Here is a 12,264-nt window from a genome sequence, read left to right as displayed (position 1 = left end):
GCACAGAGAGTGTACAAAATCTCACGAAAGCAGTAGATGAGGGTATTGACATGAACGAAGGTTTTGAATTAAGGCCTTGGAATCGACCAGAGTTTTTTGAACGATGACTTGTGACTGTTGCCAAACGTGATTCATATCTCTTTCAGGGATTGGGTCTTCACAGCATTAAGTTGCTGTGCCGTAATATAGCAATGCTTCAGTTTAGTGAAAATAGGTCTTCAGCAGATAATAAGCAGAAATTTTGCAATAGAGCTATGAAATGCAAATAGCAAGCAAGAAGAAAATGAAAGCTTCTGGGTCAAACAGAGAGGGGGAAATGTTGGAATCCATAAGGTTAGAGGATTTTTAAGAAATGGTTAAAAAAAAGTACGTAGGCCTTAGACTGGAGTTTTGTTAGCATTGCAGAAAAGTTTCCCATGCAAGCAGAAAAGTTTCCCATGCAAGCAGAAAAGTTTCCCAAGCAGTAGACGTGACAAATAACAATAGGCTTCTGTAGAATTGGCTTTAGGATGGCAACAAGGTTATTTAATGTATATCTTTAGAAGGTTAGCATGAATAGAACTCTGTTCTTTGTCTCTTATCAACTAGTCTTTGTCTTAGCTACGATGACCTATGTTTTATAAGATTGGATAGAATGCTTGTCAAGATGTGTTTTCTGTGTCTGATTGGCTGAATTCTAGTCTGAGATGATTTTATGTATTGCTGTATGAGCCCTGTTGAAGGAGACATTTTTTGGTGTGGATCAGTGAGCTGTCATGTCTCCATTTTGTATTTTGAGACTGATGTGCTGGAAATAAAAGCAAGAATCTCTTCACTGCTCTGGTTACCATGTTATCCATATTTGGATATTTTGCCGCGGCCTAGTGGGTTCCTTTCTTAAGGCGTGGGTTCCTGACACCATTGGACTTATACCTGTCCCGTCCCCCGCATATTGGTGCCCCGTGTGAGGAGGTAGAATAGAAGAAAGAAAAAGAAAGATGGTGGAAGTACCAGCCGCGGAGACCCAAGTGTTAACAAGGAGGACACTGTATCATCTCTCCCGCCGAAGCCAAGAAAATTGTAAGTAACTTATCTCGGGAGAGCGCTTGGGTGACGTTGGGAGGAAAAATAGAGAAAAAGAAAATTATTAAAAGAACACAAAAATGGGAACGAATTTATCAAAAGTTGAATGGGATGTTTTTCATCAATTAGAGACAATGTTACAAGAAAAAAGTCACTCTGAAATTTCAAAAACTGAACTTAAAAACTTACTTATCTGGGTTAAAGCGACTACGCAAGATTTAAATCTGCAGTCTGCTTTTACTTTTCATTTTTGGGATCAGATAAAATGGAGAATCTATAATCTAGTCTCTCTCAAAAAAGATGAAAGCTTGAGAGAACTTATGCCGGTTTGTAGAGCGCTGTTGGAGCGCTGTTTTAAACAAACTGATAATAATAAGATCAACTTGGACTCAGAAAACAAAGCTTCTGGTTCTGTCTCATTAAATTCCAGTAAACCGGAGACTGTGTGCGTATCGGAGAATGTTACAAGGGTTGTTGCAAATGCTGAAAGTATTGCTTTGAACTCTGTTGAACAAAATCTTTCTTCTCTCTCTCTGGGAAAAAATGAGACTCTTTTGGACTTTTCTTCGCGTTGTTCTGTTAATGTAAAAATATGTGACTCTTGTAAGGGGGATGGAACCAAGTGTGGAAAAGATGGAAATGAAAAAGTGACTGTACTTCCTAAAATTGTTTGTGCAGGGACACTGAAACCTGAATTGGATTCTGTTGGGCCTGGGCTGGAGGCTGAGGTGGCTGCATCCACTCGGGAAATTGTGGTTCCGGGGAACTCTTTTTCAGTTAAGCAAAAACATGGTTGTTCTGGTGTTTGTCAATCTATAGATACAGAGAAAGAAAAATTGGCTTTAAGGGTGGAGTCCTTTGAAAGGAAGAGATGGAAGAAACTCGCGACTGTGTTGTTGCTGAAATTCAAAAAGCTGGACTTGAAATCTCTGCAACGAAAATTCAACAAGTTTCACCTTTGAAGTACCTGGGATGGAAGATGACTGAGACGACAAGAACACCACAGAAAATTCAGATCCGAACCAGAGTCAACAACCTACAAGAGTTGCAACAACTTCTAGGAGAAATCAACTGGGTCAGACCGATGTTGGGAATCACCAATGATGAACTGAGTCCGCTCTTCCATTTGCTGAGAGGAAGTTGCGACATCGCTTCGCCAAGAACTTTAATCCCTGAAGCTCGTGCTGCTCTCGACAAAGTCACAGAAGCTCTTCAAAAAAGACAAGCTCATCGCTGCCTTCCTGAAAATCCTTTCTTTCTTGCAATCTTAGGAGAGAAGATGCAGCTTTGTGGTCTCATTTTCCAGTGGGATGCCACAGAACAAGATCCTTTGTTAATAATGGAATGGGTTTTTCCTCCCTACAGGTTTTCAAAGACCATTTGCTCAGTTTTAGAAATGATTGCATACATTATAATTAAGGCTAGAACCAGATTGTTAACTTTGGCAGGTCAAGTATTTTCAGTTATCTATTTGCCATTGAAAAATGATTATTTCAATTGGGCAATGCAAAATTCTGATGACTTCCAATATGCGTTCTTAGGTTTTCCAGGTGTTTGTTCCATACACTATCCAGCTCACAAACTACTGCAAGCAAAATTGAGTTTCAGAGAAAAACCTAAATTAAGTGAAGAACCTTTACATGCTGTGACTCTCTTCACTGTTGGCTCTGGTAAAAGCTACAAGTCCGTTGTGACTTGGTTTAATCAAAAGACTAATGTTTGGGAATCTGATATTCAAACAGTAGAGGGATCCCCTCAAATTGTTGAGCTTGCTGCAGTAGTTTGAGCTTTTCAGCTGTTTCCTCAGCCTTTTCATTTGGTCACAGATTCTGCTTATGTTGCTAATGTAGTCAGGAGAATAGAAGGTTCCATTTTAAAGGATGTTAGTAATGAAACTTTACATCGTTGGCTTTCATGTCTTTTTATAACTTTGCAATATAGAACTCATCCCTATTTTGTTTCTCACATTAGGGCGCATTCTTCACTTCCTGGATTTTTAGTGGAAGGAAATGCTAGAGCGGACAAGCTGACAATGGTCATTTCTAACACATTGCCAAATATTTTTGAACAAGCAAAATTGAGTCATGCCTTTTTCCACCAAAATGCACAAGCACTCATGCGAATGTTCCAAATCACTAAAAGCCAAGCTAAAGCTATCATTCATACTTGCCCTGACTGTCAAGTGGTACAACCTCCTGTTTCTACAGGAGCAATCAACCCCCGAGGCTTACAAAGCCTACAGTTGTGGCAAACAGATGTTACTAAATAGCCTTCTTTTGGTAAATTTAAAAATATTCATGTTTCCATAGACACTTTCTCTGGTGCAGTTTTTGCTTCCCTTCACACAGGTGAAACTGGCAGCCATGCCTGTCATCATTTCCTGCAAGCTTTTGCTTCATTGGGTATACCCCAAGAAGTAAAAACTGACAATGGTCCCGCATACATATCTCAAAAATTGGCCACATTTTTAAACAAATGGGCTGTTTGACACATTTTTGGTATTCCCCACTCTCCCACAAGCCAAGCAATCATTGAAAGAACACATCAAACCTTAAAACGCATATTAGATCAACAGAGAGGGGGAACGGAAATCACCCCACAGATGAGACTGAGTAAGGCTTTGTATGCTTTTAATTTTCTAAATGGTTCAAGTACAGAACCAGATCCACCAATCTTTAGATACTTTTCAAATAGCACACAGGCAAAACTGAAAGAACATCCTCCTCTTCTAATTAGAAACCCTGACTCTGGACAGACGGAAGGTCCGTTTCAATTAATAACGTGGGGCAAAGGGTATGCTTCTATTTCCACAGGTGCTGGAATTAAGTGGGTTCCTGCCAAAAACGTCAAACCGTATTGCACTTCAGAACCTGTTGTCGAGCCTAGAACTGAGGAAGCAACTACGCAGACGTGGACCGAATGGAAGGATCCCGGGTCTCGCCTGACGCCTCTTGTGCCTGACGTTCTTTGTGCATCGGTGGAACCCATGAACTCTGATTTTGTGCCAATGTTATTTATGAGTCTACGAATTGAATGCTGAATGTTTGTTTAACAAAGCTAATTTTTGGCTGAAAATTTAGGTTATTGTTTTTGTTTAGAAAGAATTCTGCCAAAACTTAGTTCTTGAAAGAGATGGGGCAGAATCAAATGGTATACTTGTTTTGCTTGATTTTAATTGTTTTTTGTCGTGCAGATTTGCCTGTGGATCAACCGAAAACGAATGTTTGGGTGACCTTAGCCAAGGCTGCCGGATCGGATACTATATGTCTGTCTAATTCGGAACCAGAAAAGCCTTTCTCAACCTGTTTGGTTGGTGTGCCAGTGAAAGAGTTTCCTTTGGTCAGAAAAGAATCCAATGGTAAACCAGGTGGAATTGACAATGGAAACAGTCCTTCCTTCAATTGGAACATTTGGTCCAACAAACTTCTCAGGGCAGCAAATGTTTCAAACAGTTGGGATGTGTTTCTGGAGACGGACCAATATCCACGGCAATTGCCAAAAGGGTGTTGGATCATTTGCGGAGACAGAGGTTGGCAAGGCATTCCAGCCCACCTTGAAGGTGGCCCTTGTAGCATTGGTATGCTTACCATAATTGCCCCCACTGCCAAAGCAGTGATGAAAAAGAAACAAAGGAAAACAAGAGCTGTTCCTCATTATGATGAGAACTGTCAGAGTGATTTTATGCCTTGGAATGCCGCCAGAAGGCTTTCAGCAGGTATATGTCTACCCCAATTGGCTTCAGCTGTGGCATTGAGACAATTAGATCGAGTTGGATGTTGGCTGAGCAAACAAGCTAATGCCACATCCTCTGCAATCAGTGATATGTTGACCGATGTTGATAGTATTAGACATGCTACTCTTCAAAACAGAGCAGCCATTGATATTCTTTTACTGGCACAAGGACATGGTTGTGAGGAATTTGAAGGATTGTGTTGTATGAATTTGTCTGATCATTCTGAATCCATTCACAAAAGCATTCAAAAATTAAAGGACCTGACAGGCCAAATTAACGAAGATGGAGGTTCCTGGTTGGATGATTTGTTTCAAAATTGGAGTTTTGCACCTTGGCTAAGGCAACTTTGCAAGCTAGGTCTTTACATATCAGGTGTTCTAATGCTGATATTGATAGTGGTACCTTGTATACTCTGTTGTGTTTGGCGAATGATGAACAAAACAGTCCGAGAAGTTTTTGTCATTCAAGCAGGAGAATTAGGAAGTAGAAGCACAGAGAGTGTACAAAATCTCACGAAAGCAGTAGATGAGGGTATTGACATGAACGAAGGTTTTGAATTAAGGCCTTGGAATCGACCAGAGTTTTTTGAACGATGACTTGTGACTGTTGCCAAACGTGATTCATATCTCTTTCAGGGATTGGGTCTTCACAGCATTAAGTTGCTGTGCCGTAATATAGCAATGCTTCAGTTTAGTGAAAATAGGTCTTCAGCAGATAATAAGCAGAAATTTTGCAATAGAGCTATGAAATGCAAATAGCAAGCAAGAAGAAAATGAAAGCTTCTGGGTCAAACAGAGAGGGGGAAATGTTGGAATCCATAAGGTTAGAGGATTTTTAAGAAATGGTTAAAAAAAAGTACGTAGGCCTTAGACTGGAGTTTTGTTAGCATTGCAGAAAAGTTTCCCATGCAAGCAGAAAAGTTTCCCATGCAAGCAGAAAAGTTTCCCAAGCAGTAGACGTGACAAATAACAATAGGCTTCTGTAGAATTGGCTTTAGGATGGCAACAAGGTTATTTAATGTATATCTTTAGAAGGTTAGCATGAATAGAACTCTGTTCTTTGTCTCTTATCAACTAGTCTTTGTCTTAGCTACGATGACCTATGTTTTATAAGATTGGATAGAATGCTTGTCAAGATGTGTTTTCTGTGTCTGATTGGCTGAATTCTAGTCTGAGATGATTTTATGTATTGCTGTATGAGCCCTGTTGAAGGAGACATTTTTTGGTGTGGATCAGTGAGCTGTCATGTCTCCATTTTGTATTTTGAGACTGATGTGCTGGAAATAAAAGCAAGAATCTCTTCACTGCTCTGGTTACCATGTTATCCATATTTGGATATTTTGCCGCGGCCTAGTGGGTTCCTTTCTTAAGGCGTGGGTTCCTGACACCATTGGACTTATACCTGTCCCGTCCCCCGCATATTGGTGCCCCGTGTGAGGAGGTAGAATAGAAGAAAGAAAAAGAAAGATGGTGGAAGTACCAGCCGCGGAGACCCAAGTGTTAACAAGGAGGACACTGTATCATCTCTCCCGCCGAAGCCAAGAAAATTGTAAGTAACTTATCTCGGGAGAGCGCTTGGGTGACGTTGGGAGGAAAAATAGAGAAAAAGAAAATTATTAAAAGAACACAAAAATGGGAACGAATTTATCAAAAGTTGAATGGGATGTTTTTCATCAATTAGAGACAATGTTACAAGAAAAAAGTCACTCTGAAATTTCAAAAACTGAGCTTAAAAACTTACTTATCTGGGTTAAAGCGACTACGCAAGATTTAAATCTGCAGTCTGCTTTTACTTTTCATTTTTGGGATCAGATAAAATGGAGAATCTATAATCTAGTCTCTCTCAAAAAAGATGAAAGCTTGAGAGAACTTATGCCGGTTTGTAGAGCGCTGTTGGAGCGCTGTTTTAAACAAACTGATAATAATAAGATCAACTTGGACTCAGAAAACAAAGCTTCTGGTTCTGTCTCATTAAATTCCAGTAAACCGGAGACTGTGTGTGTATCGGAGAATGTTACAAGGGTTGTTGCAAATGCTGAAAGTATTGCTTTGAACTCTGTTGAACAAAATCTTTCTTCTCTCTCTCTGGGAAAAAATGAGACTCTTTTGGACTTTTCTTCGCGTTGTTCTGTTAATGTAAAAATATGTGACTCTTGTAAGGGGGATGGAACCAAGTGTGGAAAAGATGGAAATGAAAAAGTGACTGTACTTCCTAAAATTGTTTGTGCAGGGACACTGAAACCTGAATTGGATTCTGTTGGGCCTGGGGTGGAGGCTGAGGTGGCTGCATCCACTCGGGAAATTGTGGTTCCGGGGAACTCTTTTTCAGTTAAGCAAAAACATGGTTGTTCTGGTGTTTGTCAATCTATAGATACAGAGAAAGAAAAATTGGCTTTAAGGGTGGAGTCCTTTGAAAGGAAGAGATGGAAGAAACTCGCGACTGTGTTGTTGCTGAAATTCAAAAAGCTGGACTTGAAATCTCTGCAACGAAAATTCAACAAGTTTCACCTTTGAAGTACCTGGGATGGAAGATGACTGAGACGACAAGAACACCACAGAAAATTCAGATCCGAACCAGAGTCAACAACCTACAAGAGTTGCAACAACTTCTAGGAGAAATCAACTGGGTCAGACCGATGTTGGGAATCACCAATGATGAACTGAGTCCGCTCTTCCATTTGCTGAGAGGAAGTTGCGACATCGCTTCGCCAAGAACTTTAATCCCTGAAGCTCGTGCTGCTCTCGACAAAGTCACAGAAGCTCTTCAAAAAAGACAAGCTCATCGCTGCCTTCCTGAAAATCCTTTCTTTCTTGCAATCTTAGGAGAGAAGATGCAGCTTTGTGGTCTCATTTTCCAGTGGGATGCCACAGAACAAGATCCTTTGTTAATAATGGAATGGGTTTTTCCTCCCTACAGGTTTTCAAAGACCATTTGCTCAGTTTTAGAAATGATTGCATACATTATAATTAAGGCTAGAACCAGATTGTTAACTTTGGCAGGTCAAGTATTTTCAGTTATCTATTTGCCATTGAAAAATGATTATTTCAATTGGGCAATGCAAAATTCTGATGACTTCCAATATGCGTTCTTAGGTTTTCCAGGTGTTTGTTCCATACACTATCCAGCTCACAAACTACTGCAAGCAAAATTGAGTTTCAGAGAAAAACCTAAATTAAGTGAAGAACCTTTACATGCTGTGACTCTCTTCACTGTTGGCTCTGGTAAAAGCTACAAGTCCGTTGTGACTTGGTTTAATCAAAAGACTAATGTTTGGGAATCTGATATTCAAACAGTAGAGGGATCCCCTCAAATTGTTGAGCTTGCTGCAGTAGTTTGAGCTTTTCAGCTGTTTCCTCAGCCTTTTCATTTGGTCACAGATTCTGCTTATGTTGCTAATGTAGTCAGGAGAATAGAAGGTTCCATTTTAAAGGATGTTAGTAATGAAACTTTACATCGTTGGCTTTCATGTCTTTTTATAACTTTGCAATATAGAACTCATCCCTATTTTGTTTCTCACATTAGGGCGCATTCTTCACTTCCTGGATTTTTAGTGGAAGGAAATGCTAGAGCGGACAAGCTGACAATGGTCATTTCTAACACATTGCCAAATATTTTTGAACAAGCAAAATAGAGTCATGCCTTTTTCCACCAAAATGCACAAGCACTCATGCGAATGTTCCAAATCACTAAAAGCCAAGCTAAAGCTATCATTCATACTTGCCCTGACTGTCAAGTGGTACAACCTCCTGTTTCTACAGGAGCAATCAACCCCCGAGGCTTACAAAGCCTACAGTTGTGGCAAACAGATGTTACTAAATAGCCTTCTTTTGGTAAATTTAAAAATATTCATGTTTCCATAGACACTTTCTCTGGTGCAGTTTTTGCTTCCCTTCACACAGGTGAAACTGGCAGCCATGCCTGTCATCATTTCCTGCAAGCTTTTGCTTCATTGGGTATACCCCAAGAAGTAAAAACTGACAATGGTCCCGCATACATATCTCAAAAATTGGCCACATTTTTAAACAAATGGGCTGTTCGACACATTTTTGGTATTCCCCACTCTCCCACAAGCCAAGCAATCATTGAAAGAACACATCAAACCTTAAAACGCATATTAGATCAACAGAGAGGGGGAACGGAAATCACCCCACAGATGAGACTGAGTAAGGCTTTGTATGCTTTTAATTTTCTAAATGGTTCAAGTACAGAACCAGATCCACCAATCTTTAGACACTTTTCAAATAGCACACAGGCAAAACTGAAAGAACATCCTCCTCTTCTAATTAGAAACCCTGACTCCGGACAGACGGAAGGTCCGTTTCAATTAATAATGTGGGGCAAAGGGTATGCTTCTATTTCCACAGGTGCTGGAATTAAGTGGGTTCCTGCCAAAAACGTCAAACCGTATCGCACTTCAGAACCCGTTGTCGAGCCTAGAACTGAGGAAGCAACTACGCAGACGTGGACCGAATGGAAGGATCCCGGGTCTCGCCTGACGCCTCTTGTGCCTGACGTTCTTTGTGCCTCGGTGGAACCCATGAACTCTGATTTTGTGCCAATGTTATTTATGAGTCTACGAATTGAATGCTGAATGTTTGTTTAACAAAGCTAATTTTTGGCTGAAAATTTAGGTTATTGTTTTTGTTTAGAAAGAATTCTGCCAAAACTTAGTTCTTGAAAGAGATGGGGCAGAATCAAATGGTATACTTGTTTTGCTTGATTTTAATTGTTTTTTGTCGTGTAGATTTGCCTGTGGATCAACCGAAAACGAATGTTTGGGTGACCTTAGCCAAGGCTGCCGGATCGGATACTATATGTCTGTCTAATTCGGAACCAGAAAAGCCTTTCTCAACCTGTTTGGTTGGTGTGCCAGTGAAAGAGTTTCCTTTGGTCAGAAAAGAATCCAATGGTAAACCAGGTGGAATTGACAATGGAAACAGTCCTTCCTTCAATTGGAACATGTGGTCCAACAAACTTCTCAGGGCAGCAAATGTTTCAAACAGTTGGGATGTGTTTCTGGAGACGGACCAATATCCACGGCAATTGCCAAAAGGGTGTTGGATCATTTGCGGAGACAGAGGTTGGCAAGGCATTCCAGCCCACCTTGAAGGTGGCCCTTGTAGCATTGGTATGCTTACCATAATTGCCCCCACTGCCAAAGCAGTGATGAAAAAGAAACACAGGAAAACAAGAGCTGTTCCTCATTATGATGAGAACTGTCAGAGTGATTTTATGCCTTGGAATGCCGCCAGAAGGCTTTCAGCAGGTATATTTCTACCCCAATTGGCTTCAGCTGTGGCATTGAGACAATTAGATCGAGTTGGATGTTGGCTGAGCAAACAAGCTAATGCCACATCCTCCGCAATCAGTGATATGTTGACCGATGTTGATAGTATTAGACATGCTACTCTTCAAAACAGAGCAGCCATTGATTTTCTTTTACTGGCACAAGGACATGGTTGTGAGGAATTTGAAGGATTGTGTTGTATGAATTTGTCTGATCATTCTGAATCCATTCACAAAAGCATTCAAAAATTAAAGGACCTGACAGGCCAAATTAACGAAGATGGAGGTTCCTGGTTGGATGATTTGTTTCAAAATTGGAGTTTTGCACCTTGGCTAAGGCAACTTTGCAAGATAGGTCTTTACATATCAGGTGTTCTAATGCTGATATTGATAGTGGTACCTTGTATACTCTGTTGTGTTTGGCGAATGATGAACAAAACAGTCCGAGAAGTTTTTGTCATTCAAGCAGGAGAATTAGGAAGTAGAAGCACAGAGAGTGTACAAAATCTCACGAAAGCAGTAGATGAGGGTATTGACATGAACGAAGGTTTTGAATTAAGGCCTTGGAATCGACCAGAGTTTTTTGAACGATGACTTGTGACTGTTGCCAAACGTGATTCATATCTCTTTCAGGGATTGGGTCTTCACAGCATTAAGTTGCTGTGCCGTAATATAGCAATGCTTCAGTTTAGTGAAAATAGGTCTTCAGCAGATAATAAGCAGAAATTTTGCAATAGAGCTATGAAATGCAAATAGCAAGCAAGAAGAAAATGAAAGCTTCTGGGTCAAACAGAGAGGGGGAAATGTTGGAATCCATAAGGTTAGAGGATTTTTAAGAAATGGTTAAAAAGAAGTATGTAGGCCTTAGACTGGAGTTTTGTTAGCATTGCAGAAAAGTTTCCCATGCAAGCAGAAAAAGTTTTCCATGCAAGCAGAAAAGTTTCCCAAGCAGTAGACGTGACAAATAACAATAGGCTTCTGTAGAATTGGCTTTAGGATGGCAACAAGGTTATTTAATGTATATCTTTAGAAGGTTAGCATGAATAGAACTCTGTTCTTTGTCTCTTATCAACTAGTCTTTGTCTTAGCTACGATGACCTATGTTTTATAAGATTGGATAGAATGCTTGTCAAGATGTGTTTTCTGTGTCTGATTGGCTGAATTCTAGTCTGAGATGATTTTATGTATTGCTGTGTGAGCCCTGTTGAAGGAGACATTTTTTGGTGTGGATCAGTGAGCTGTCATGTCTCCATTTTGTATTTTGAGACTGATGTGCTGGAAATAAAAGCAAAAATCTCTTCACTGGTCTGGTTACCATGTTATCCATATTTGGATAATTTGCCGCGGCCTAGTGGGTTCCTTTTTTAAGGCGTGCGTTCCTAACACCATTGGACTTATACCTGTCCCGTGCCCCGCAGCCTGAGTGTTTCAAAAGCCTGGTTTTTGCAAGAAAGCAGCTCTCCTTTGCATCTGCCTGGAGACTCTGCATCACCACGAACCCTCACTCCCGGTTTGCCAAGAGATGATCAGTAGGAATGTTGCAGAGCTGCTGTGTGCATCTGAATGGAATGGCAGAGAGCGAAGTGCTGGACATTTCTGGCTTTAGTACAATGCTGCTGCATTGGTGCCAGTTGAGTTGGTTTTCCATCAGTGGCCTTCTGTCTAGAAGTACACTGCCCAGAGTATTTGATGCCATTTCCTTCCTGTTGTTTTCATACCTTCCTTCAGTTGAAAGGATGATACAACCTTTCCATTTTGAAGATCCCTGTTAGGAAACACTATGCCAGAGGAGTCATCGCTCGCTTTTCTTCTGCCTCCTTTGTCATTTTCAGAGACTCATTTCAAATTTCTGCTCATGTCAAGAAGAATACTGAGACTACTTAGCAGGGTTGACGCTCTCAGCTGCTTTCCTCTTTCATACCGCTTCATACTGGATGTGACTTCAAGGCCTCGTTTTGTCATCTGCATTTTGCCGTGATCCAAAGCTAAATATTCCAGGCCTGTGAACACAAAAAGAACTCTTAGTCTTTTGCAAGAACTACCCCGAGGAGGATTTGTGTTCACTTTGATCTCTACAGTGTTTCAGAAAGAAGGAGATTGTACTCTCTTCTTGTGTACTCTCTTCTTGTGCTCTCATTTCCCTCTCTCTGCCTTGCATGCCCTAGTTAATCCGCCGGCGGTGA

Source organism: Melospiza georgiana, chromosome Z (genome assembly GCF_028018845.1).
Source record: "Melospiza georgiana isolate bMelGeo1 chromosome Z, bMelGeo1.pri, whole genome shotgun sequence".
Classification (NCBI taxonomy): Eukaryota; Metazoa; Chordata; class Aves; order Passeriformes; family Passerellidae; genus Melospiza; species Melospiza georgiana.
Note: the sequence above shows the minus strand (reverse complement) of the source record.